The following is a 27366-nucleotide window of genomic DNA, read 5'->3' as shown; positions in this document are numbered from 1 at the left end:
ACCTACTATGTTTACACCTGAAGGAACGTAGAATCAACAACAAATTAAGCCTTGCCTATGCACTGGAAAGGGAACAATGAAGATTAGAGCAAAGATCAATAAATTAGAAACCAGAAATACAGTAGAACATATCAAAGAAAGTAGAAGCTGGTTCATTTAAATAATTAATAAGATCAATAAAACACTGGCCAAAGGAAAAGTGAAAGGACCCAAATTATTACCTTATGAATGAAAGGAGAGAGATCATGACTGACTCCAAGAAAATAGAAAGAATCATCAGAAATTTTTATCATCAGGTATATGTCAATAAGTAAAGCAACCCAGAAGAAATGGTTGCATCCATGGCAACCTATAAACTTCCAAGACTGAAACAGGAAGAAATTGACAACATGAGTACATCAATAACCAGTAACAAGGTTGCAGCAATGATCAAAAACTTTCCAAAAACAGGAGTCCAGGACTTGCTGGTTTCTGTGGGGAATTCTACCAAATATTCAAAGAAGAAATAATACCTATTCTCTTGAAACTTTTTTAACAAAATAGAAACATATGAAAAGGTTTCAGACTCATTCTTTGAGGTCAGCATTACCTTGAGTCCAAAACCAGGCAAAGACCCCATAAAGGGGAGAATTTCAGACAAATATCCCTAATGAATATAGATTCCAAGATTCTCAACAAGATCCTAGCTAATGACATACAATAGTACATTAAAAGGATTATCCATGACAACCAATGGGATTTTCTTTGAGCTGTGAGATCCATTCAACACCTGAAAATCAGCCAATGTGATAGAACAAACTAATAAGAGAGGAGAGAATAACATGTTCCTCTCAATTGATGCTGAAATAGCATTCGGTAAAATACAGCATCCTCTCCTGATTAAAACTCTTCAGAGTGTAGGGATAGAGGGAGAATTCTTCAATTTCATAAATTCCATCTGTGAAAAACTAACAGAAAATATCATCCTTAATAGGGAAAAGCTGAGAAATTTCCCCTTAAGATCAGGAGCATGACAAGGTTGCGCCCATTTGCCACTTTTGTTCAACATAGTACTAGAAGTCTAGCAACATCAATCAGACAACAAAAAGAAATAAATATATGGTATTATAGAGGGCACAGATTGCATGGAACACTGGGTGTGGTGAAAAAATAATAAATACTGTTATTCTGAAAATAAATAAATTAATTTAATTTAAAAAATAAAAAAGAAATAAATATATGATCAAAGAGTTGAACTCTCTCTTTTTGCAGATTACATGATACTTTATGTGGATAACCCAAAAGACTCCACCCCCAAACTACTAGAACTCATACAGCAATTCAGTAATGGGGCTGGATACAAACTCAATACAAAGAAATCAGTGGCTTTTTTATAAACTAACAATGAGCCCATGGAAAAAGAAATTAGAGAATCGATTCCATTTACAATCGCAGTGAAGATCATAAGATACCTTGGTATAAATGTAACAAAAGAAGTAAAGGATCTATACTCAAGGAACTACAGAACACATATGAAAGAAAGAAGATAGAACAACATTTCATGCTCATGGTTCAGAAAAATAAATATCATTATTATATCTATGTCATATAATATATCTATGTAATAATATGCTGTCAAGAGCAACCAGTACTTTAAATGCCATCCTGATCTAAATACTATTAGCATTTTTCAAAGTGCTGGGAATAATAATCTGAAAATTTACATAGAACCAGAAAAGGTCCTCAATCAAAAAGGAAATGTTGAAAAAAGGAAAACAAAGCTGGGGGCATCACGTTGCCTGATTTCAAGCTTTACTACAAAGTTGCGATCACCAAGTCAGCATGGTACTGGCATAAAAACAGACACATAGACCAGTGGAACAGAGTAGAGAGCCCAGATATGGCCCATCAACTTTACGGTAAAATAATCTTTGACAAAGCAGGAAAAAAATATCCAGTGGGAAAAAGAATGTCTCTTCAATAAATAGTGCAGAGGAAATTGGACAGCTATGTGTAGAAGAAGGAAACTCGACCATTCCCTAACACCATACACATAGATAAGCTCAGAATGGATACAAGACCTCAACGTGAGGCAGGAATCTATCAAAATCCTAGAGGAGAACATGGGCAGTAACCTCTTTGACATTGGCCATAGCAACTGCTTTCACAATGTCTCCAAAAGCAAGGAAACAAAAGAGAAAAATAAACTTTTCGGACTTCATCAAGATCAAAATCTTCTGCACAGCAAGGAAGACAGTCAACAAAACAAAGAGGGAAACCACAGAATTAGAGAAGATATTCACAAAATACATTACAGAAAAAGAGCTAATACCCAAGATCTATAAAGAACTTCTCAAAATCGGCACCCCCCCCCAAAAAAAAAACAAAACAAAACAGATAATCTTTAAAAAAAAATGGGCAGAAGACAGGAAGAGACTTCTCCAAAGAAAACATACAAATGGCTATCAGACACATGAAAAATGCTCATCCTCATTACCTATCACGGAGATTCAAATGAGAACCACATTGAGACATCACCTTACACCAGTTAGAATGGCCAAAATTAACAAGACAATAAACAACATGTGTTGGAGAGGATGTGGAGAAAGGGGAACGCTCTAACACTTTTAGTGGGAATGCAAGTTGGTGCAGCACTTTGGAAAACATGTGGAGATTCCTTGAGAAATTGAAAATAGACTCTGATCACCCATGAAATCAGTCTGAGATCAGAATTATACACGTCTGGATCTCTACAGGGGCAAAAGATGCCAGTGGGCAGGTAAAGCGGAGTGGGAACAGGGAATTGATATCAGAAGATAAACAAAAGGGGGAGAGAGCCACCAGAGGCGACTGGTTGGAAAATAATACCCCTAATATGAGAGACAGTGCCCTGTGTCTGGGACCAACATTAACTTGGAGCCTGGTTGAAAGCACTTCAAAAGAGCAAAGGATTGTGGGGGGGGGATTGTGGAAATTGGGGCGGCTAGGGACAGGGGCTTAAGGCCCTGATCCCAGGACAGCCTCCCCTGGCGATGAGCCAGAGAGAGTGCGGCGGAGAAACTAGGTCTTGGACCCTAAGCCACCAGCGCGCCCGAGAATGCATGGGGTCCGGCTCCTGTGAGGGGCTGGAAGCCTCACCAGAGGACAGAACATGCATGCCCTGCTATACAGCCTGAGATGTGTGCGCCCCTTATTCTCTCATGAAAGAGGTACACAAAGGCCCAGGCAGGGCTCTGTGACCCACGCCATTTTTTCAGAGCCTAAGCCGTGCGCCCCAAACTCTCCCCTGAAAGAGGTGCACGTAGGCACAGACTGGTGCTTTCAGACCTGCGCCCTGTCTCAGAGCCCGAAATGCGTGCATGACCCACAACCTCCCCTGAAAGAGGTGTGTGCAAACCAGATGCTCTTAGACCCAGAAAGACAGGCACTCCCAGTCCGCGCCAGTAGGAAAATCTGTGTGCGATCCTTGCTTGGAACCTCTCTGGCAGTCTGGAGCTGCCCAGACCGCCACCAATGCCATGGTTTTGGGTACAGGCAAAAGATCCTGCGTCCCCAGGGACCTCGACTTGGAACCTGCTCTGCCAGCGGCCACAGTGGGAACTTATTTGGGCTCTGCACCCAGACTGAGGCTTCTCTCTGAGAGGGAGGTCAGGGTGCAGTTTGTTTTCCTCTAAAACTACAAAAACCATCAAAAGCAGTCAAGGTGAGAGAGAAAAAAAGTGAACAAACATAAAACCCGCCAGAGAACAAAAGCCTGAAAAAAAAAAAAAAACAGTTTCCTCAGAGCCCACCCCCTTGAGGGGGTCAGGGGACTTAACTCAGGAAACATCATTGACTGAAAAATCACGTGGCAGGCCCCTCCCCCAGAAAACCAACAAAGAAAGAAAAAAAAAGACTACAAGAGAACAACTACCACTACTTCTTCATAGGACAAATTTTATTTTTAACTAGTTCCCACTATTCTGGTTCTTTTTTTTTTATATATATAGATAATTTTTTAACCTATTTACCATCACAGTGAGCTGTCCAGTACATCAAATTCCATAATAACCTTCTAACCTAAACTTTTTGATACATACACCTGAGTTTTTCTTCTAGATATCTATTTATTTTTGAATTTTTCTTTTTTTTTTAATTTTAGTTTAGTTTAGTCTAGTTTATTCTTTTTTATTTTTATCCTCTAATATTCCTATAGGGTTAAACTTCAAAGTAATCCCCTTTCCCCAATCAATACTACCCCTATAGGTAAACCAATTTTTAATCCCCTTTATTTTAGGAAAGTTGAATCCTTTAACAAAGATACAAGATACATCCAGGAAGAATCAAAACAACCTTCCTCCCACACACTGAGAATTTATAACCACTCTCCCATCTTTTTCTTCCACCAGTGTTTCTGTGTTGTTGTGTTTGTCCTGATAGTATATAAATCTTACACGTGGGGTTCTTTTTGACGAGTTTCTTCCTTTATTTGCATATATATATTTTTTTCTCTTGTCATATGCTTTTATCAGTCTTTGTGTTTTTCTGTTTTTGTGTGTATACTTCATAAATCTTATCCTGGGGCACATTTGGGATGAACCTTCTCTTTCATCTTCCCTTTCTTTCCTGTCTCTCTCTCTCTCTCTCTCTCTCTTTTTCTTTTCTTTTGTCTTTTGTAAGGGCGGGGAATCCTGATTGCTCAGAAATGTTTCCGGGTGCACCTTGACTGCACCATGGTTGATACATCCAGCTACATCCGTTCAGTCATCTCCCACCAAAATGAATAGGAGGAGGAATGCCCAATAGAAGAAAAATACAAAGGATGGGCCTAGGCAACAGAGCTAACAGCGATCAACATAGACAATATGTCGGAAAGATAATTCAGGCTAACAATTATCCAGGTAATAGCTAGGTTGGAGAAAGGCATGGATGACCAAACAGAATTGATTAGGGCTGAGCTGAAAGCGGCCAGAGAGGATGTTCAAAATGTTAGGGTGGAGTTAAAAGCTCCAATCTAATATAAATTCTCTCAAAGCTAGGGTAACTGAGACAGAAGATAGAATCAGTGATCTGGAGGACAAACAGATAGAGAGAAAGGATCAGGAGGAAACCTGGAACAAACAGCTTAGAAACCATGAAAACAGAATCAGGGAAATAAATGATGCCATAAAACATTCCAACATCAGAATTATTGGAATCCCTGAAGAGGAAGAGAAAGAAAGAAGTCTAGAAGATATAGTGGAACAACTTCTTCATGAAAATTTACCCAATCTTGTGAATGGAACCAGCATTCATGTACTAGAGGCTGAAAGGTCTCCACCCAAGATTCTACATTCCAAAAAAACATCAAGGCACCTGATAGTCAGATTGAGGAATCATAATTGTAGGTATAATCTCTTGAAAGCCACTAGGGCAAAGAGACTCCTTACTTACAGAGAAAAGCCCATCAGAATAACATCAGACCTGGAAGACAAGATGGTGGGGGAGTAGGAGGAGGCGCCTTTTCAGCCGTTACATCAAAGTGTGCTGATTACCTACCAAAGAAGCCCATTCACCCATAAAATCAGCCTGAGATCAGAATTATACGCGTCTGGATCTCTACAGGAGCAGAAGACACCAGTGGGCAGGTAAAGCGGAGTGAGAAGGCTGACTGATATCAGAAGATAAACAAAAGGGGGAGAAAGCCACCAGAGGCGACCGGTTGGAAAGTAATACCCCAATACCAGCGAGGGTGCTCTGCGTCTGGGGACAAGCATTAACTTGGCGACAGGTTGAAATCACTCCAAAAGAGCAAAGGATCGCGGGGGAAAATTGTGGGAATCAGTACGGCTAAGGACAGGGGCTTAGACAGGCTTAAGTCCCTGGTCCCAGGACAGCCTACTTGCTCTGAGGCAGAGAGAGTGCAGAGGAGAAACCAGGTCTTGGTCCCTAAGCTGCCAGCGTGCCTGAGAATGCGTGGGTTCTAACTTTTGTGAGGGCTTGGGAGCCACGCCGGTGGGCAGAACACACGAGACCTAATACAAAGCATGAGATACGCGCACACGTCCCTCATGCTCCCCTGTGAGAGTTACAAAGGCCCGGCCAGCGCTCTTTGACCCGCACCATTGTTTCAAAGACTAAGCCATGCACCCCAAACTCTCCCCTGACAGAGGTGTGCAAAAGCCCAGCCTGGTGCTTTTGGACCTGCACCTTGTTCTCAGTGCCTGAGACGCGCTCATGACTCATAGCCGCCCCTAAAAGAGGTGCACATGAGCCGGGCACTCTTGGATGCAGCAAGACCAGGCACTCCCAGCCCAGGCCAGCGGCAAAATCTCAGTGTGCGATTGCTGCTTGGAACCTCTCTGGCGGTTGTGAGCTCCTAGACAGCCGCCAGTGGCTTGGCTTTGGGTACAAGCAAAAGATTCTGCATCCCCAGGGTCTGCAACTTGGAACCTGCTCTGCCAGCGGCCAAGGGGGAACTTATTTAGGCTCTGCACCCAGACTGAGGCTTCTCTCTGAGAGGGAGATCAGGGTGCGGTTTGTTTTCCTCTAAAACTACAAAAACCATCAAAGGCGGTCAAGGTGATAGAAAAATAAGGTGAACAAACATAAAAACCGCCAGAGAACAAAAGCCTGAAAAAAACCAGTTTCCTCAGAGCCCACCCCCTTGAGGGGGGCAGGAGGACTTAACTCAGGAAACATCATTGACTGAAAACCCACGTTGCAGGCCCCTCCCCAGAAAACAAACCAAGAAAGAAAAAAAAAAAAAGAGGAAAAAAAAAGACTACAAGAGAACAACCACAACTTCATAGGAAAACTTATATTGTTCACTCATTGCCACTATTCCAGTTTTTTTTTTTACACGTAAGTAATTTTTTTAACCTATTTACCATCACATCGAGCTGTCCAGTACATCATATTCCATAATACCATTCTAACCTGAACTTTTTGATACATACACCTTTGTGTTCCTTTTGCATTTTTATTTTTTGAATTCCTTTTTTTTTTAATTTTAGTTTAGTTTAGTCTAGTTTATTCCTTTTTATTTTTATCCTCTAATATTCATATAGAGTTAAACTTCAAAGTAATCCCCTTTCCCCAATCAATACTACCCCTATAGGTAAACCAATTTTTAATCCCCTTTATCTTAGGAAAGTTGAGTCCTTTAACAAAGATATCAAGATACATCCAGGAAAAATCAAAACAACCTTCCTCCCACACACTGAGAATTTATAACCACTCTCCCATCTTCTTCTTCCACCAGTGTTTCTGTGTTTTTGTGTTTGTCTTGATAGCATATAAATCTTACACGTGGGGTTCTTTTTGATGAGGTTCTTCCTTTATTTGTGTGTTTTATAATATATATATATAATTTTTTTCTCTTGTCATATATTTGTATCAGTGTTTTTGTCTCTTTTTGTTTGTCTACTTCATAAATCTTACCTTCGGGCCCATCTGAGCTGAACCTTCTCTTTCATCTTCCCTTTCTTTCCTGTCTCTCTCTCTCTCTCTCTCTTTTCTTTTCTTTTCTTTTTCTTTTCTTCTGTCTCTCGTTTGGGCGGGTAATCCTGATTGCTCAGAAGTGTTTCCGGGTGCACCTTGACTGCTCCATGGTTGATACATCCAGCTACATCTGTTCAGTCATCTCCCACCAAAATGACTAGGAGGACGAATGCCCAACAGAGGAAAAATACAGACGATGGACCTTCTGCAACAGAGCTAACGGCTATCAACATAGACAATATGTCGGAAAGAGAATTCAGGCTAACAATTATCCAGGCAATAGCTAGGTTGGAGAAAGCCATGGATGACCAAACGGAATTGATTAGGGCCAAGCTGAAAGCGACCAGACAGGATGTTCACAATGTTAGGGCGGAGCTTAAAGCTACCAGGGAGGAGGTTCACAATGCTCTCAATGAGTTCCAATCTAATCTAAACTCTCTCAAAGCTAGGGTAACTGAGACAGAAGATAGAATTAAGATCTGGAAGACAAACAGATAGAGAGAAAGGATCAGGAGGAAGCCTGGAACAAACAGCTTAGAAACCATGAAAACAGAATCAGGGAAATAAATGATGCCATGAAGCGTTCCAATGTCAGAATTATTGGAATCCCTGAAGGGGAAGAGAAAGAAAGAAGTCTAGAAGATATAGTGGAACATGTTCTTCCTGAAAATTTTCCCATTCCAATCTCGCGAATGGAACCAGCATTCATGTACTAGAGGCAGAACGGTCTCCATCCAAGATTATTCATTCCAAAAAAACATCACAACACCTGATAGTCAAATTGAGGAATTATAATTGTAGGTATAATCTCTTGAAAGCCTCCAGTGCAGAGGCTCCTTACTTACAGTGGGAAGCCCATCAGAATAATGTCAGATCTGTCCACAGAGACCTGGCAAGCCAGAAAAGGCTGGAAAGATATATTCAGGGCACTAAATGAAAAAATCATGCAGCCAAGAAAACTTTATCCAGCAAGACAGATATTCAAAATGGATGGAGAGATAAAGAGTTTTCAAGACCAGCAAGGCTTAAAAGATGTGCCACCACCAAGCCAACATTGCAGGAAATATAAAAGAGGGTTCTATAAAAGAGAAAAAATCCTAAGAATAGCATTGAACAGAAATATAGAGACAGTCTACAAAAAAAAAAAAAGACTTCAAAGGTAACTCGATGTCAATAAAAATGTATCTATCAATAATCACTCTCAATGTGAATGGCCTAAATGCAACCATAAAATGGCACAGGGTTGCAGATTGGATAAAACGACAGGACCCATCCATATGTTCTCTACAAGAGACCCATTTTGAACCTAAAGATACACCCAGACTGAAACTGAAGGGATGGAGAAGCACCTTTCATGCCAATGGGCCTCAAAAGAAAGCTGGGGAAGCGATTCTCATATCAGATAAATTAGACTTTAAACTCAAGACTGTAGTCAGAGAGACAGAGGACACTACATAATCCTTAAAGGGACTATCCACCAAGATGATCTAACAATTGTAAATATCTATGCTCCCAATATGGGAGCAGCCAATTACTTAAGAAAACTGTTAATCAAGATAAAGAGTCTTACACTAATTGTAGGAGATCTTAACACACCTCTCTCAGAAATAGACAGATCATCGAAGCAGAAAATCAATAAAGAAACAAAAGCATTGAATGACACATTGGACCAGATGGACCTCATAGATATATACAGAACATGCCACCCTAAAACAACAGAACACTCATTCTTCTTAAGTGCACACAGAACCTTCTCCAGAATAGACTACATACTGGTTCACAAATCAGGACTCAACTGATAACAAAAGACTGAGATGATTCCCTGCATATTCTCAGATCACAATGCTTTGAATCTGGAGCTTAATCACAAGGAAAAGTTCCGAAGGAACTCAAATATCTGGAAGCTAAAGACCACCTTGCTTAAGAATGCTTGGATCAGGGGCGCCTGGGTGGCTCAGTGGGTTAAGCCGCTGCTTTCAGCTCAGGTCTTGATCTCAGGGTCCTGGGATTGGGTCCTGCATTGGGCTCTCTGTTCAGCAGGGAGCCTGATTCATTTCCTCTCTCTCTGCCTGCCTCTCTGCCTACTTGTAATCTCTCTCTGTCAAATAAATGAATAAAATATTAAAAAAAAAGAATGCTTGGATCAACCAGGAGGTCACAGAAGAACTGAAACAATTCATGGAAACCAATGAGAATGAAGACACTTTTGTCCAAAACCTACGGGATATAGCAAAGGCTGTCCTAAGGGGGAAATACATAGCCATCCAAGCCTCCCTCAAAAAAATGGAAAAATCCAGAATACACCAGCTCTCTCTACACCATAAAGACCTGGAGAATCAGCAACATATCAAACCACTCCACACATAAGAAAGTAAATTATCAAGATTAGAGCTGAAATCAATGAGGTAGAAATCAGAGATACAGTAGAACATATCAATGAAACTAGAAGTTGGTTTTTTGAAAGAATCAATGAGATCGATAAACCATTGGCCACACTAATCCAAAAGAAAAGATAGAAAGCCCAAATTCATAAAATTGTGAATGAAAAGGGAGAGATCACAAAGAACACAAATGAAGTAGAAACAATCATCAGAAGCTATTATCAACAGTTATATGCCAATAAGCTTAGCAAGCTAGATGAAATGGATGCATTCCTGGAAAACTGTAAACTCCCAAAATTGAACCAGGAAGAAATCAACAAACTGAATGGACTGATATCTAATAACGAGATTGAAGCAGTGATAAAAACCTCCGAAAATACAAGAGCACAGCACCTGATGGATTCCCTGGGGAATTCTACCAACTTGCAAAAAAGAAATAACACCTATTCTCCTGTAGCTGTTTCAAAAAATTGAAGCAGAAGGAAAACTTCCAGACTCTTTCTAGAAGCCAGCATTACCTTGATCCCCAAACCAGGCAAAGACCCTAACAAAAAGGAAAATTTCAGACCAATATCACTGATGAATATGGATGCTAAGATTCTCAACAAGATCCTATCCAACATGATCCAACACCACATTAAAAAGATTATCAATTATAATCAGGTGGGATTCATCCCTGGGCTAAAAGAATGGTTCAATATTAGCAAATCAATCAATGTGATAGAACAAATTAATATGAGAAGAGAGAAGAACCATATGGTCCTCTCAAATCATGCAGAAAAAGCATTTGACAAAATCCAGCATCCGATCCTGATTAAAACGCTACAAAATATACGGATAGAGGGAACATTCCTGAACCTCATCAAATCTATCTATGAAAGACACACAGCAAATATCATCCTCAATAGGAAAAATCTTGCAGTCTTCCCGTTGATATCAGGAAAAAGACAAGGATGCCCACTCTCACCACTCTTGTTCAACGGAGTATTAGAAGTCCTAGCAACAGAAATCAGACAACGAAGAGAAATAAAAGGTATGCAAATTGGCAATGAAGAAGTCAAACTCTCTCTCTTCGCAGATGACATGATTCTTTATATGGAAAACCCAAAAGACTCCACACCCAAACTACTAGAACTCATACAACAATTCAGCAACGTGGCAGGAGGCAAAGTCAATGTGCAGAAATCAGTGGCTTTCTTATACAGTAACAATGAAAATACAGAAAGGGAAAGTAGAGAATCGATTCCATTTACTATAGCACCAAGAACCATAAGATACCTGGGAATAAACCTAACCAAAGAGGTAGAGGATCTGTACTCGAGGAACTACAGAACACTCATGAAAGAAATTGAAGAAGACACAAAAAGATGGAAGACCATTCCATGCTCTTGGATTGGAAGAATAAACATTGTTAAAATATCTAAACTGCCTAGAGCAATCTTTACTTGTAATGCCATTCTAATCAAAATTCCACAAAGAGCTGGAGCAAATAATCCAAACATTTGTATGGTATCATAAGAGACCCCGAATTGCTAAAGAAATGTTGAAAAACAAAAATAAAACGAGGGGCATCAAATTACCTGATTTCAAGCTGTATTACAAAGCTGTGATAACAAAGACAGCATGGTACTGGCATAAAAACAGACACATGGACCAGTGGAACAGAGTAGAGAGCCCAGATATGGACCCTCAACTCTATGGTCAATTACTCTTCGACAAAACAGGTAAAAATATACAGTGGAAAAAAGACAGTCTCTTCAATAAATGGTGCTGGGACAACTGGACAGCTATAAGTAGAAGAATGAAACTCAACCATTCTCTTACAGCATACACAAAGATACATTCAAAATGGATAAAAGACCTCAGCGTGACAGGAATCCATCAAAATCCTAGAGGAGAACATAGGCAGTAATCTCCTCGATATCAGCCACAGCAACTTCTTTCAAGATACGTCTCCAAAGGCAAAGGAAACAAAAGCGAAAATAAACTTTCGGGACTTCATCAAAATCAAGAGCTTCTGCACAGCAAAGGAAACAGTAAAAAAAAAAAAAAAAAAAAAAAAAAAAACAAAAAAAAAAAAACAAAGAGGCAACCCACGGAATGGGAGAAGATATTTGCAAATGACAGTACAGACAAAAGATTTATATCCAGGATCTAATATCAAAATGTGCAGAAGATATGAACAGGCACTTCTCCAATAAAGACATACAAATGGCTAGCAGACACATGAAAAAATGTTCATCATCACTAGCCCTCAGGGAGATTCAAATTAAAAACACATTGAGATATCACCTTACACCAGTTATAATGGCCAAAATTAACAAAACAGGAAACAACATGTGTTGGAGGGGATGTGGAGAAAGGGGAACCCTCTTACACTGTTGGTGGGAATGCAAGTTGGTGCAGCCTCTTTGGAGAACAGTGTGGAGATTCCTCAAGAAATTAAAAATAGAACTTCCCTATGACCCTGCCATTAGACTCCTGGGTATTTACCACAAGGATACAGATGTCGTGAAAAGAAGGACCATCTGTACCCCCAATGTTTATAGCAGCAATGGCCACGGTCACCAAACTATGGAAAGAACCAAGATGCCCTTCAACGGAAGAATGGATAAGGAAGATATTGTCCATATACACTATGGAGTATTATGCCTCCATCAGAAAGGACGAATATCCAACTTTTGTAGCAACATGGACGGGACTGGAAGAGATTATGCTGAGTGAAATAAGTCAAGCAGAATCAATTATCATATGGTTTCACTTATTTGTGGAGCATAACAAATATCATGGAGGACAAGGGGTGTTAGAGAGGAGAAGGGAGTTGGGGTAAATTGGAAGGGGAGGTGAATCACGAGAGACTATGGACTCTGAAAAACAATCTGAGGAGTTTGAAGTGTCGGGGGGGGGGGTGAGAGGTTGGGGTACCAGGTGGTGGATATTATAGAGGGCACGGATTGCAAGGAGCACTGGGTGCGGTGAAAAAATAATGAATACTGTTTTTCTGTAAATAAATGAATTGAAAACATTTTTTAAAAATAAAAAAAATAAAAATACCTTTTTACAGGTAAAATTCTGTAAAAATTCTGTAAAATTCCTTTTACAGAAATAGAAAAAAATTACCTTATACATATAGAAATACAAAGCACAAGTCTGTGACAACACAATCATGAGACTCCTTGGGACATAATATTCTTTCTTTATAAATATAGTGCAGAGGTATATTATCTACAATGGTCTATGACTAGCATACAATCATACTCATAGGCAGTACAGTGGATTACAGAGAAAAGAAGTGAATGTGTTCATATACAGTCAGCATAGTCCCTGCAAGTTATTTAAGAAAACACAGGGGAAAGGGTATTCTCTATAACAAATAGTTTTGGACATCCACATGCAAAATCATGGCATTGGGTCCTCATCTTATTGCATACAGATATATAGATCCAGAAACTCTCACAGTGGATTAAAGACTTAAGTGAAAAACCTGACCCCAAAACCCCCATCAGAAAACAAAGGGGAACAAATATAATGACATTTGCTCAGCTATGGTTTATTTGTTATAAAAGTGAAATCACAGAAAACAAGAGCAAAGACAGACAGGTGGGACTGCATCAAACTACAAAGTGTGCAGAAAAATGTTGACAGGGCAAGAAGGCAGCCTATGAAATGGGAGACGGTGCTCAACCAAATATTGAGAAGGAGTTAACATTACAAGATGAAACTGCAGGAAATATTAAGGGGGGTTCTATAAAAGAGGAAAAATCCTAAGAATAGCATTGAACAGAAATATAGAGACAGTCTACAGAAAGAAAGACTTCAAAGGTAACTTGATGTCAATGAAAACGTATCTATCAATAATCACTCTCAATGTGAATGGCCTAAATGCAACCATAAAATGGCACAGGGTTGCAAATTGGATAAAACGACAGGATCCATCCATATGTGGTCTACAAGAGACCCATTTTGAACCTAAAGATACACCCAGACGGAAAGTGAAGGGACGGAGAAGCATCTTTCATGCCAATGGGCCTCAAAAGAAGGCTGGGGTAGCGATTCTCATATCAGATAAATTAGATTTTAAACTCAAGACTGTAGTCAGAGATACAGAAGGGCACTACGTAATCCTTATAGGGTCTATCCATCAAGATGATCTAACAATTGTAAATATCTATGCTCCCAATATGGGAGCAGCCAACTGTTAATCAAGATAAAGAGTCATATTGATATGAATACACTAATCGTAGGATATCTTAACATTCCTCTCTCAGAAATAGACAGATCATCAAAGCAGAAAATCAAGAAAGAAACAAGAGCATTGAATGACACATTGGACCAGATGGACCTCATAGATATATATAGAACATTCCACCCTAAAACAACAGAATACTCATTATTCTCAAGTGCACACAGAACCTTTTCCAGAATAGACCACATACTGGGTCACAAATCAGGACTCAACCAATACAAAAAGACTGAGATTATTTCCTGAATTTTCTCAGATCACAATGCTTTGAAACTGGAGCTCAATCACAAGGAAAAGTTCAGAAGGAACTCAAACACCTGGACGCTAAAGACCACCTTGCTCAAGAATGCTTGGATCCACCAGGAGATCAAAGAAGAACTGAAACAATTCATGGAAGCCAATGAGAATGAAGACACTTTTGTCCAAAACCTACGGGATACAGCAAAGCTGGTCCTAAGGGGGAAATACATAGCCATCCAAGCCTCCCTCAAAAAAATTGAAAAATCCAGAATACACCAGCTGTCTCTACACCTTAAAGAACTGGAGAATCAACAACATATCAAACCAACTCCACACATAAGAAGGGAAATCATCAAGATTAGAGCTGAGATCAATGAGGTAGAAACCAGAGGTACAGTAGAACATATCAATGAAACTAGAAGCTGGTTTTTTGAAAGAATCAATAAGATCGATAAACCATTGGCCACACTAATACAAAAGAAAAGACAGAAATCCCAAATTCATTAAATTATGAATGAAAAGGGAGAGATCACAACAAACACGAAGGAAGTAGAAACAATCATCAGAAGTTATTATCAACAGTTATATGCCAATAAGATTAGCAACCTAGATGAAATGGATGCATTCCAGGAGTTAACATTCAAAATACAGAAGGGACTCCTTAACCTCAACAGGAACTTTCAAAAGCACATCAATAAAAATTTACAAATTACAATATTAAAAATTTGGGCAAGGATGGAGCATTTGAATGACTCAGTAGGTTATGAGCTAACATTTGATTTCTTTTCAGGTAATGACAAAGGTCCTGGGATTGAGTCCTGTCACAGGCTCTGTGTTCATTGGGAATCTATTGGACATCTTCTCTCTTCTTCTCCATATGCTCCTCTTCTCATGTTTTCTTTATTTCACATATATAATATATTTCAAAAAATTTGGGCCAAGGTCTTCCATATTCATTTTCCTATAGAAGATTTAAAAAAAAAATGGTGGCTGCTAGGTGACTCCATTTATTAATTATCTTCTTTCAGCTCCAATTACGACCTGGAATTGAATTCCACATTGGGCTCTGCCATAACCTAGGAATCTGTTTCACCCTCTCTTTCTGCCCCTCTGTGCACTTAATGAATTTCTGTCTGTCCCTAATATTAAAAAAAAAAATCTTAGGAAGAGAATACAACCAAATGTCTATCAGTGATCAACATCACTAATCATCAGTGAAACCCAACCCTACACCAGTGAGATAGCACCCCACAACTCTTAACAAGTCTATGAAAAAAACAAACAAACAAAAAAAATGAGAATGGACCAAGTGTTGTTGATGATGTGGAAAACAGCCAACCCTGGAATACACTTTAAAAAAAAATTCAGTGTTCCAATATTCATTGTTTATGCTCTACGCACAATGGTCCATGCAATACGTATCCTCCTTAATTCCTACCACCAGACTCACCTAACCCTCAATCCCATCCCCTCCAAAACCCTCAGTTTCTTTCTGAGAGCCCACAGTCTCTGATGGTTCAACTCCCCTTTTGATATCCCACAATTCAGTTATCCTTTTCTTCTTCTAATGTCCTCCATGTTATTCCTTATGCTCCACAAGTAAGTGAAACCATATGATAATTGACTCTTTTCTGCTTGACTTATTTCCTCAGCATAATCTCCTCCAGTCCCATCCTTGGTGATACAAAAATAGGGTATTCATCCTTTCTGATGGAGGCAAAATACTCCATAGTGTATATGGACCACATCTTTCTTATCCATTCGTCTGTTGAAGGGCATCTTGACTCTTTCCATAGTTTGGCGACCCTGGCCATTTCTTCCATGAACATTGGGGTACAGATGGCCCTACTTTTCACGACATCTGTATCTTTGGGGTAAATACCTAGTAGTGCAATTGCAGGGTCATAGGGAAGTTCTATTTTTAATTTCTTGAGGAATTTCCACACTGTTCTCCAAAGAGGCTGCACCAACTTGCATTCCCACCAACAGTGTAAGAGGGTTCCCCTTTCTCCACATCCCCACCAACACATGTGGTTGCCTGTCTTGTTAATTTTGGCCATTCTAACCGGTGTAAGGTGATATCTCAATGTGGTTTTTATTTGAATCTCCCTGAGGGCTAGTGATGATGAACATTTTTTCATGTGTCTGATAGCCATTTGTATGTCTTCACTGGAGAAGTGTCTGTTCATATCCTCTGCCCATTTTTTTGATATGATTGTGTTTTGTGTGTGTTGAATTTGAGGGGTTCATTATAGATTCTGGATATCAACCTTTTGTCTCTACTGTCATTTGCAAATATCTTCTCCTATTCCCTGGGTTGCCTCTTTGTTTTCTTGACTGTTTCCTTTGTTGTGCAGAAGCTTTTGATCTTGATGAAGTCCCAAATTTTATTTTTACTTTTGTTTCCTTTGCAATGGGAGACATATCTTGAAAGAAGTTGCTGTGGCTGATCTTGAAGAGGTTACTGCCTATGTTCTCCTCTAGGATTCTTTTGGATTCCTGTCTTACATTGAAGTCTTTTATCCATTTCGTGTTTATGTTTGTGTATGGTGTAAGAGAATGGTCGAGTTTCATTCTTCTACATATAGCTGCCTAGTTTTCCCAGCACCATTTGTTGAAGAGACTGTCATTTTTTCCACTGTATATTTTTTCCTGTTGTCAAGGATTATTTGACCATAGAGTTGAGGGTCCATATCTGGGCTCTCTACTCTGTTACACTGGTCTATGTATCTGTTTTTATGCCAGTACCATGCTGTCGTGGTGATCACAGTGCTGTAGTAAAGCTTGAAATCAGGTGACAGGATGTCACCAATTTTATTTTTGTTTTCAACATTTCCTTAGCGATTCGGGGTCTCTTCTGATTCCATACAAATTTTAGGATTGTTTGGCCCAGCTCTTTGAAAAATACCAGTGGAATTTTGGACAGAATGGCATTAAAAGTATAGATTTCTCTAGGAAGTAGAGACATTTTAACAATGTTTATTCTTATGATCCCAGAGCTTGGAATGGTCTTCTTCCATCTTTCTGTGTCTTCTTCAGTTTCTTTCGTGAGTGTTCTGTAGTTCTTCGAGTATAGATCCTTTACCTCCTTGATTAGTTTTATTCCCAGTTATCTTATGGATCTTGGTGCTATAGTACATGCAATCAATTCTCTAATTTCCCTTTTTGTATTTTCATTGTTAATGTATGAGAAAGTCACTGATTTCTGTACATTGACTTTGTATCCTGCCACATTCCTCAATTGCTGTATGAGTTCCAGTAGTTTGGGGGTGGAGTCTTTTGGGTTTTCCATATAGTTTCATGTCATCTGCAAAGAGAGAGAATTTGACCTATTCATAGCCAGTTTGGAAACCTTTTATTTCTCTTTGTTGTCTGATTGCTGTTGCTAGGACTTCTAATACTATGTTGAACAAGAGTGGTGATAGTGGGCGTCCTTGTTTTGTTCAAGATCTCAAAGGGAAGGCTGCGAGCTTTTTCCCATTGAGGATGATATTTGCTGTTGGTCTTTCATAGATAGATTTTACAAAGTTCAGGAATGTTCCCTCTATCCCTATACTTTGAAGCATTTTAATGAGGAAAGGATGCTGGATTTTGTCAAATGCTTTTTCTTCATCAATTGAAAGGACCATACAGTTCTTCTCTCTTCTCTTATTGATTTTTTTTATCACATTGATTGATTTGCAAATGTTGAACCATCTGTATAGTGTAGGGATGAATCACACCTGGTCATGGTGGATAATCTTTTTAATGTGCTGTTGGATCCTATTCACTGGGATCTTGTTGAGAATCTCAGCATCCGTATTCATCAGTGATATTGGTCTGAAATTCTTCTTTTTCTTGGGGACTTTGCCTTGTTTGGGAATCAGGGTAATGCTGGCTTCATAAAAAAGAGTTTGGAATGTTTCCTTCTGCTTCAGTTTTTTGGGGTAAATTGGAAGGGGAGGTGAATCATGAGAGACTATGGACTCCGAAAAACAATCTGAGTGGTTTGAAGTGGTGGGGGGGTGGGAGGTCGGGGTACCAGGTGGTGGGTATTATACAGGGCATGGATTGCATGGAGCACTGGGTTTGGTGAAAAAATAATGATATTGTTATGCTGAAAATAAATAAATGAAAAAAAATGAAAAAAAAATTGAAACAGCCCCAGGAGAATAGGTGATATTTCTTCTTTGAAAGTTCGGTAGAATTCCCCAGGGAAACCATCACATCCTGGGCACTTGTTTTTGGGAGGTTTTGATCACTGCTTTAATCTCGTTATTAGATATCGGTCTATTCAGGTTTTCAATTTCTTCCTGGTTCAATTTTGTGACTTTATAGTTTTCCAGGAATGCATCCATTTCATCTCGGTTGCTTAACTTGTTGGCATATAACTGTTGATAATAACTTCTGATGATTGTTTCTACTTCCTTGATGTTAGTTGTGATCTCTCCCTTTTCATTCATAACTTTATGAATTTGGGCTTTCGCTCTTTTCTTTTGGATTAGTGTGGCCAATGGTTTATCGATCTTATTGATTCTTTCAAAAAACCAGCTTCTAGTTTCATTGATACGTTCTACTGTACCTCTGGTTTCTACCTTATTGATCTCTGCTCTAATCGTGACTATTTCCCTTCTTATGTGTGGAGTTGGTTTGATTTTTTGTTGATTCTCCAGTTTTTTTAAGATGTAGAGACAGCTGGTGTGTTCTGGATTTTTCAATTTTTTTGAGGGAGGCTTGGATGGCTATGTATTTCCCCCGTAGGACAGCCTTTGCTGTATCCCATAGATTTTGGATCAAAGTGTCTTCATTCTCATTGGTTTTCATAAATTGTTTCAGTTCTTCTTTGATCTCCTGGTGGATCCAAGCATTCTTGAGCAAGGTGGTCTTTAGCGTCCAGGTGTTTGAGTTCCTTCTAAACTTTTCCTTGTGGTGGAACTCCAGTTTTAAAGCACTGTGATCTGAGAATATGCAGGGAAAATGTTCAGTCTTTTTATGTTGGTTGAGTCCTGATTTGTGACCCAGTATGTGGTCTCTTCTTGAGAAGGTTCCATGTGCACTTGAGAATAATGAGTATTCTGTTGTTTTAGGGTGGAATGTTCTGTATATATCTATGAGGTCTATCTGGCCCAATGTGTCATTCAATGCTCTTGTTTCTTTATTAATTTTTAAATTGGATTATCTGTCTATTACTGAGGGATGTATATTAAGATCTCCTACTATTAATGTATTCATATCAATATGATCCTTTATCTTGATTAACAGTTTTCTTATGTAATTGGCTGCTCCCATATTGGGGGCATAGATATTTACAATTATTAGATCATCTTGGTGGATTGTACCTTTAAAAATTATGTAGTTTTTTTTGTAACTATGATTACAGTCTTTAGTTTAAAATCTAATTTTTTCTTTTTTTATTAATTAATTTATTTTCAGCATAACAGCATTTATTATTTTTTCACCACACCTTGTGCTCCATGCAATCTGTGTCCTATATAATACCCACCACCTGGTACCCCAACCTCACACACCCTGCCACTTCAAACCCCTCAGATTATTTTTCAGAGTCCATAGTCTCTCACGATTCACCTCCCCTTCAAATTTCCCCCAGCTCCCTTCTCCTCTCTAACTCCCCATGTCCTCCATGCTATTTGTTATGCTCCACAAATAAGTGAAACCATATGATAATTGACTCTCTCTGCTTCACTTATTTCAGTCAGCATAATGTCTTTGAGTCCCGTCCATGTTGCTACAAAAGTTGGGTATTCATCCTTTTTAATGGTGGCATAATACTCCATAGTGTATGTGGACCACATTTTCCTTATCCTTTCATCCGTTGAAGGGCCGCTTGGTTCTTTCCATAGTTTGGCGATTTTTCTGATATAAGAATCGCTATCCCAGCTTTTTTTTGAGGCCTGTTGGCATGAAAATGCTTTTTCATCCCTCACTTTCTATATATGTGTATCCTTAAGTTTGAAGTGGGTCTCTTGTAGACAACATATGGATGGGTCCTGTTGTTTTATCCAATCTGCAACCCTGTGTCATTTTATGGGCACATTTAAACCATTCATATTGACAGTAATTATTGTTAGATACGTTTTTATTGACATCATGTTACCTTTGAATTCTTTCTTTCTGTAGATTGTCTCTATATTTCTGTTCAATGCTATTCTTAGGATTTTTCCTCTTTTATATAACCTACCTTAATATTTCCTGCAGCGTTGGCTTGGTGGTCGCATAATCTTTTAAGCCTTGCTGGTCTTGGAAACTCATTATCTCTGCATCCATTTTGAATGTCAGTCTTGCTGGATAAAGCATTCTTGGCTGCATGTTCATTTCATTCAGTGCCCTTAATATGTCTTGCCAGCCCTTTCTGGCTTGCAAGGTTTCTGTGGATTGGTCTGTCATTATTCTGATGGGCTTTTCTCTGTACATAAGGAGATTCTTTGTCCTACTTGCCTCAAGAGGGCCTGTCTACAATTATAATTCCTCATTCTTACTATCAGGTGTCTCGAGGACTTTTAAGAATCTATAATCTTGGATTGAGACCTTCCTGCCTGTAGTACATGAATACTGGTTCCATTCGCCAGATTGGGAAAATTTTCATGGAGAATATGTTTCACTGCATCTTCTAGACTTCTTTCTTTCTCCTACCCTTCAGGGATTACAATAATTCTGACGTTGGAATGTTTCATAGTATCATTAATTTCCCTTATTCTGTTTTTGTGGCTTTTAAGCTGTTTGTTCCAGGCTTCCTCCTGATCCTTTCTCTCTATCTGTTTGTCCTCCAGATCACTAATTCTATCTTCTGTCTCAGTTACCCTAGCTTTGAGATAATTTAGATTAGATTGGAACTCATTGAGAGAGCATTGTGAACATCACCCCCGGTGGCTTTCAGTTCTTCCCTATTCAATTCCATTTGGTCAACCATGGCTTTCTCCAACCTAGCTATTTCCTGGATAATTGTTAGCCTGAATTCCCTTTCTGACACATTGTCTATGTCTATATCCATTAGCTCTTTTTCATAATTCCCACCCTCTGAAGATTTCTTCTGTTGGGCATTCCTCCTCCTAGTCATTTTGGTGAAAGAAGGCTGAATGGTTGTATCTGGATATATTGACCGTGATGCAGTCAAAGTGCACCCTGGAATGCTTTTGAACAATCAAGATTCCCAACACAGATGAATTAAGAAAGAAAGAGAGAAAAAAGAACAAAAAAAGTAGAGATAGAGAGAGAGACAGGGAAAAAAAAGAAATATAAAAGAGAAGGCTAAGCCCAAATGGACCCCAAGTTAAGATTTATGAAGTATACAAACAAAAACAGACAAACAAAAAGACTGACAAAAGTATTTGACAAGAGAAAATGTATATATACATATATATATATATGTATACACACACACACACACACATATATATATGAAATAAAAAAGAACCTCATCAAAAAGAACCCCAAGTATAAGATTTATATACTATTAGAAGAACAACAACAACAACAAAAACCCACACAGAAACACTGGTGGAAGAAACAGATGGGAGAGTGGTTATAAATTCTCAGTGTGGGCGAGGAAGTTTATTTTGATTCTTCCTGGATGTATCTTGATATCTTTGTTAAAGGACTCAACTTTCCTAAGATAAGTGGGAATTAAAAAGTGGTTGACCTATAGAGTTAGCATGGATTGGGGGAATGGGATTATCTTGAAGTTGAACTCTATATATTTTTTTTGAATATAATTTTATTTTCTAAGATTTTTCACTTATTTTTTCTTACTTGTTTCTTTTTTCTTTTTCTTATTTTTTATTTATTTTCAGCATAACAGTATTCATCATTTTTTCATCACACCCAGTGCTCCATGCAATCCATGCCCTCTATAGTACCCACCACCTGGTACCCCAACCTCCCACCCCCCCGCCATTTCAAACCCCTCAGATTGTTTTTAGAGTTCATAGTCTCTCATGATTTAACTCCCCTTCCAATTTCCCCCAATTTCCTTCTAACTCTATATTAATATTAAAAACTAAAAATAGAAAAGAATAAACTAAACTAAAATTAAATTAAAAATTAAAAAAAATAGAAAAGCAAAAGAAAAACACTGGTATGTGTATCAAAATGTTTGGGTTAAAAGGTTACTATGGAATTTGATGTACTGGACATCTCACTGTGTTGGTAAATAGGTTAAAAAATTATCTATATAAAAAATGAACCAGAATATTGGGAACAAATTAAAAATAAAGGTTGTATCTATGGAGGAGTGGTGGTTGTTCTCTTGTCGTCTTTTTTTTTTTTTTTAATCGCTGGTTGGCTTTCTGGGGGAGGGGCCTGCCCTGTGGGTTTTCAGGCAGTGTTCCCTGAGGCGCCTCCTCCTACTTCCCCGCCATCTTGTCTCCCCCTCACTACTATGTTTTAAATTTAATACTAAATAACTCCACAAATAATAAAATAATGGGAAGTGGGAATTATAACATCTTGAATGAAAATCCCAAGCAGATTATTACTTTAGATAGGTTTTTATAAGTTATATTGCATAGAAAATTCATCTGTTAAATATAATTATGTGAACTCTTTTTGGTTATAAAATATATTACCAGTTATGCAAGTAATTCCAATAATACTTCCACGAGTAGCAGAATCTAAAAATATACGGGTTTATAGTGAATAATTCATCAGAGGTTATCAGTAAATGAATAATACCAAGGATATTATGGAAAGAAGGATATGACAATTAGGCAATGCATCCAGACATTTTCTGCCAATGTTTTTATATTAGAACAGAAAGAAATGTATATATACCTCATAAGAAACACAGCCTGGGGACAGCCTGCTGATTATGCAGAGAAAAAACTGAGAGATGAGATTTGGGGAACAATGGAGAATACTGAAAGTCCACAGTTGTTCAAGAGAACTTGGTGGTGACACAGGTAAGTGAGAGAGTCTGTGAGGTTCTGCACACCTGGGACTCCTTGTCCAGGTTCATCTGGATCAGTGAACACAACACAAGGAGACTCACAGGAGGCCAGTACACTAGATTAGTAACTATTCTTAGACATCCCTGTAATGTATTAAATACACACACAGTACAGCTACCAACACACAGAAGACCCGCTAATGAGTTTCCCTCTTCTTGGGAACGACCATCCCAAGATGCTTCATGCTGAGGTGAGGAGTGGGCCTGGCCCTTCTCCAGCTACAGGCAAATAGACTCACCTCAGACACAGAAGAGGCATTCCATGCAGACCCCCCCCAATGTTACAAGAATAGAATGACTCTGAGTGGAAGGGCCATTCCTGTGACTCCTCTGATGTGCGGAGATCAGTACTGGTTTAACATGAAATCAAGAGAGCAAACAGCCCAAAAGATATTTATGAATTCTCTAGGGGAAATCCTGGCCAGTTCAATGGGACAAAAGCAGGGATATGAGAGGAAGTGACAATATTGTCTCATATAGTACCTGCTATATTATTTTATTTCTGGATCGTGATTTGAGCCATATATCCCCATTTCAGCCCCAATTTAGAGCCCTCCCATCATGGTAGACATTTATTATTGAACCTTTCTCCATATGACACTTGGTGAAGATCTGGACAGTGTAACAGGACACCAGTTCCATGGGGCTCAGGATACAGGACAGGTTGAGGGAGAAGTCAGAAGAAGGAGAGAATGAGGTTGGGGGGTGGTTTCTGATGGATATTCAAAGGATAGCACAGGGAAAGTAGGGATCTGGGACCTGCCAGCTGGACCTCAGGATTCTCATAAATTCCCTGTGTGGAAGCCAGGAAACATGTCTAAAACACAGTCACCAAAGATGCTCTCATGGACTATCCCCACCAGAACAGGACCCAGCAGGAAAGGGATGGGTTTCCTTCTCTGGATTGTCATCCCACCAGTTTCATGGGGGAAATCTGATAGCTCCTCATAGCAGGTGGGCTCCTTTTCCATTTAGGAAATGGAGCGGTGCCTACAGAAGGGCAGTTCCTGATCACCTGTGTCCGCCCACATGTACAATGAGCCAGAGGATACACTGGAGCCAGGAGGACTAGAACTGACTTGGGCAGTCATCTTGGGAAAAGCTCATAAACATGTGGGGACAGTGTGTGCCCCGCTGAGGGCAGAGAACAGGCATGCAGCATGCAGAGAGCCTGGGCTGTGCAGGTGTTTCTCAAGGACAATGGGAATTTGCAGCATGTGCTTCTGTGGAGAACGGAAATGGGACATAGAAGAGGTTGATGAAGGGAAGTTCCCCAGAGACTGAAGAGATCTCTGCTCTGTGGAGGCAAAGTTATATTCTTGTGGTTGGTTGCATGGAGAACACGAGGTATTAGAGATGAAAGGAAAAAAAAAATATCTCTCTGGACAGCTGAGAGTGTGGAGAGGAAATCCCTGATCTCAAAAGGAAGTCTTACCCCCCTGCACCTGCTCCTGGGTCTGATCTCTGCTGTGGATGCTAAGCACTCTCTGCTGCCCTGAGTGCCCCTGCAGCTCAGCACATCCTGTGTCAGTAGGGAGGATTCTGTCCTGGCGTACACTGAGGTCCCCTCACAGTGTCCTTCGCACGGTAATAAAAGGCCGTGTCCTCAGTTCTCAAGCTGTTCATCTGCAGATACAGTATGTTCTTGCCGTTGTCTCTGGAGATGGTGAATCGGCCCTTCACAGAGTCTGCATAGCTTGTGCTACTTCCATCATAGCTTATACATGTGACCCACTACAGTCCCTTCCCAGGAGCCTGGCAGACCCAATGCATGTAGTAGTTGCTGAAGGTGAATCCAGAGGCTGCACAGGAGAGCCTCAGGGATCCCACAGGCTTCACCAGGTCTCCCCCAGACTCCACCAGCTGCACCTCACACTGGACACCTGCAGACGGAAGACATCTTGGTCAGGAAACTATCACATATCCTGTTTTTCTCTCACTCTCATTCACTCACATACTCAATTTTTTTTTTTCTCCATAAGTTACCTTTTAAAGGAGCAAGAAGGAAAACCCAACCAAGCACAAATTCCATGGTGAGTTGTCTGTATTCTGTCCTGATCACTGAATGAACATCTGGGTATCCCGGGCCTGGGGCTCCTCTCCCAGATGCACGATCTTGGCTGTGCTGGTTAAATCAGCAGAAGGAAGGCCCTATTTTCATGTCCTCTGGCTATATATTCAGCTTGGATATCTATTCTGACAGAGAGGCTGTGACCCAAGCCATTATGAATACCTTTAATTTATTGCCAATGACAATTTTTGAAAAAAAAATATTATATAACTTTCCAGTGTGTATACTTGTGTTTGTAGGGTATCCATGAACATATATGGGGAGAGACTGACCCCAGGATCTAGGTCAGTGCTCCCCCCACAGGAATTGCTGCCCCCCACCCCGAATCATCTGCAGGACAGAGTGTCAGGATATGAGGCATATGGAACCCATCATGTAATGGAGATATATTGATTTAGCTTATTTTATACTTTACCATAAATATAGAGAAAATTAGCAGTGTGTAGGTGTGTTTTAATGTCTTTAACATTCTGATATCTCTATGTCCCTCCAGAATCACCTTTGCTATTACCTATAATTAAGTTCGATGTGTATACTCAACACAAGATCAACGGCCCACAAACGGAGTGTGTGATATGATAAACACAGGTGTTGCAATTAACATTACGGACAGTGAGCACACCAATTCTCCCTAAAATTTCCAGCATTTCCCCCTGGAATTTTTCCTTTCCTTTCCCTTGACCACCCTGTACCCACATAACTATTGTTCTTTCTCATGTCACTTTATACTACCTTTAATTCTGTAGAATTCATAAATAGGACATTGCACTCTCTGTGCTTTCTCTGTAGGGCTTCTTTGCCCCAGAATCAATCCTTGTGGACACAGTCATGTTGCTCTCTCTATCAGGAATTACTGGTTTTAATGACTAACAGCTCTGAAGGCATGAGTTGGAAGCACCAGCTGGAGGAAGATCTGAAAGAGCAGAAAGAAGCCACTTGCTTCAGCCTCATCCACACATCCTCTTGACCCAGGAGTTCTTTGTTCCAAAAAAGAGAACTCCTGTGTTTTTCAGGAACCGTTTATGCTGTCTGTGGAGAAGAGAACTAAAGACAACAAGAAGTGGACCAGAGAAGGTTGAGTTAGAAGCTCAGAAAGACCTGTCCATGGAAGCTGTGAGGCACCATGAGGAAGAACAGCATAGGGGAGCTGTCCTGCTGCACAAGAAACCTGTGCACAAACAAATCCGACACTCAGGCACCAGGCTGTGGATGTCATGTCAAGTGGCCAGCCTCTGACTATGCCCATAACTCCCATATTCTTCACACAGTTCCACTGCTAACCTCAGCTGTGACCTGCAGTCACCACATGGGAACAGCAGCTGCTCTTTTTCTCAAACTAGGAACCTTCTTTCCTTGTCACCATTGTATGGAGAGAACCCATTTCTGCAGCCACACCTGCCCACATTGCTACAGAGTGTACTGGATATGTGTGGAATCTCCTTTTGTTGTGAATTGTTTTCCTGCATTACTGAAGCTCATTAGGAAGCTCAACACATGCGTGTCTCCTACTGTTCCAAGAACTTACTTACATTGAGCCATCATGGATCTTGACTGTGGGTATTAACTGTGACTAGAATGTAATCTCTGTCAAAACACTGCAAATGTATTGCCACTCTGTCACCCTCCTGGTTTTCTATTTTAATCAGAATATAAGAACCAGTATGCTTTCCTGAAAACATGATCTCTTTTTAGATACTGTCTGTATCTTTGTACAAAGTGCATTTAGAACAAAGGAGTGGCACTCCAATGGGAATGCTTCAGGAGCTGCACAACCAGGAAGAAGACTGTGTTGACTCACATGGAGCCTCTCAGAAGCCATGTCATGCTTTGGGACAGAGCTGGTGTGAACCCACATTGTTCCTTGAATGTGCTGATGGTAACAGGGAACACCATGCTCTACACACATGCATCTGTCCTCCCATAAACTGGAGTGGGAGCTATATAGTTGATTCCCTTCTCTGATTTCTGTCTCCCCATGTTTTCAACTCTGTTAAGCCCCTTTATTGGTCACCTTTCCAGGGGGAAATGGTAGTTTCAGAGGAGGAGTATC

The 27366-nt window shown here is 39.8% G+C and overlaps 1 long non-coding RNA gene across 2 annotated transcripts in view; it reads right to left on the bottom strand.

The window, feature by feature from the left end:
* Positions 1–25453, bottom strand: part of LOC309868006 — a 32029-nt gene extending 6576 nt beyond the window's left edge. Inside the window, exons 1-2 of one of the 2 annotated variants that reach the window (XR_014313448.1) lie at positions 25232–25453; positions 24681–25128 (exon numbers count right to left, since the gene is read on the bottom strand). This is a non-coding gene — a long non-coding RNA (uncharacterized lncRNA). The remainder of the gene's footprint in view (positions 1–24680; positions 25129–25231) is intronic. The other variant, XR_014313449.1, reaches the window with a different exon arrangement.
* Between the last annotated feature and the right edge of the window lie 1913 nt (positions 25454–27366).

The sequence above is a fragment of the Mustela nivalis genome (assembly GCF_964662115.1).
Source record: "Mustela nivalis genome assembly, chromosome: 6".
NCBI classification, from domain to species: Eukaryota; Metazoa; Chordata; class Mammalia; order Carnivora; family Mustelidae; genus Mustela; species Mustela nivalis.
This window is presented reverse-complemented; position numbering and strand designations above follow the sequence as displayed.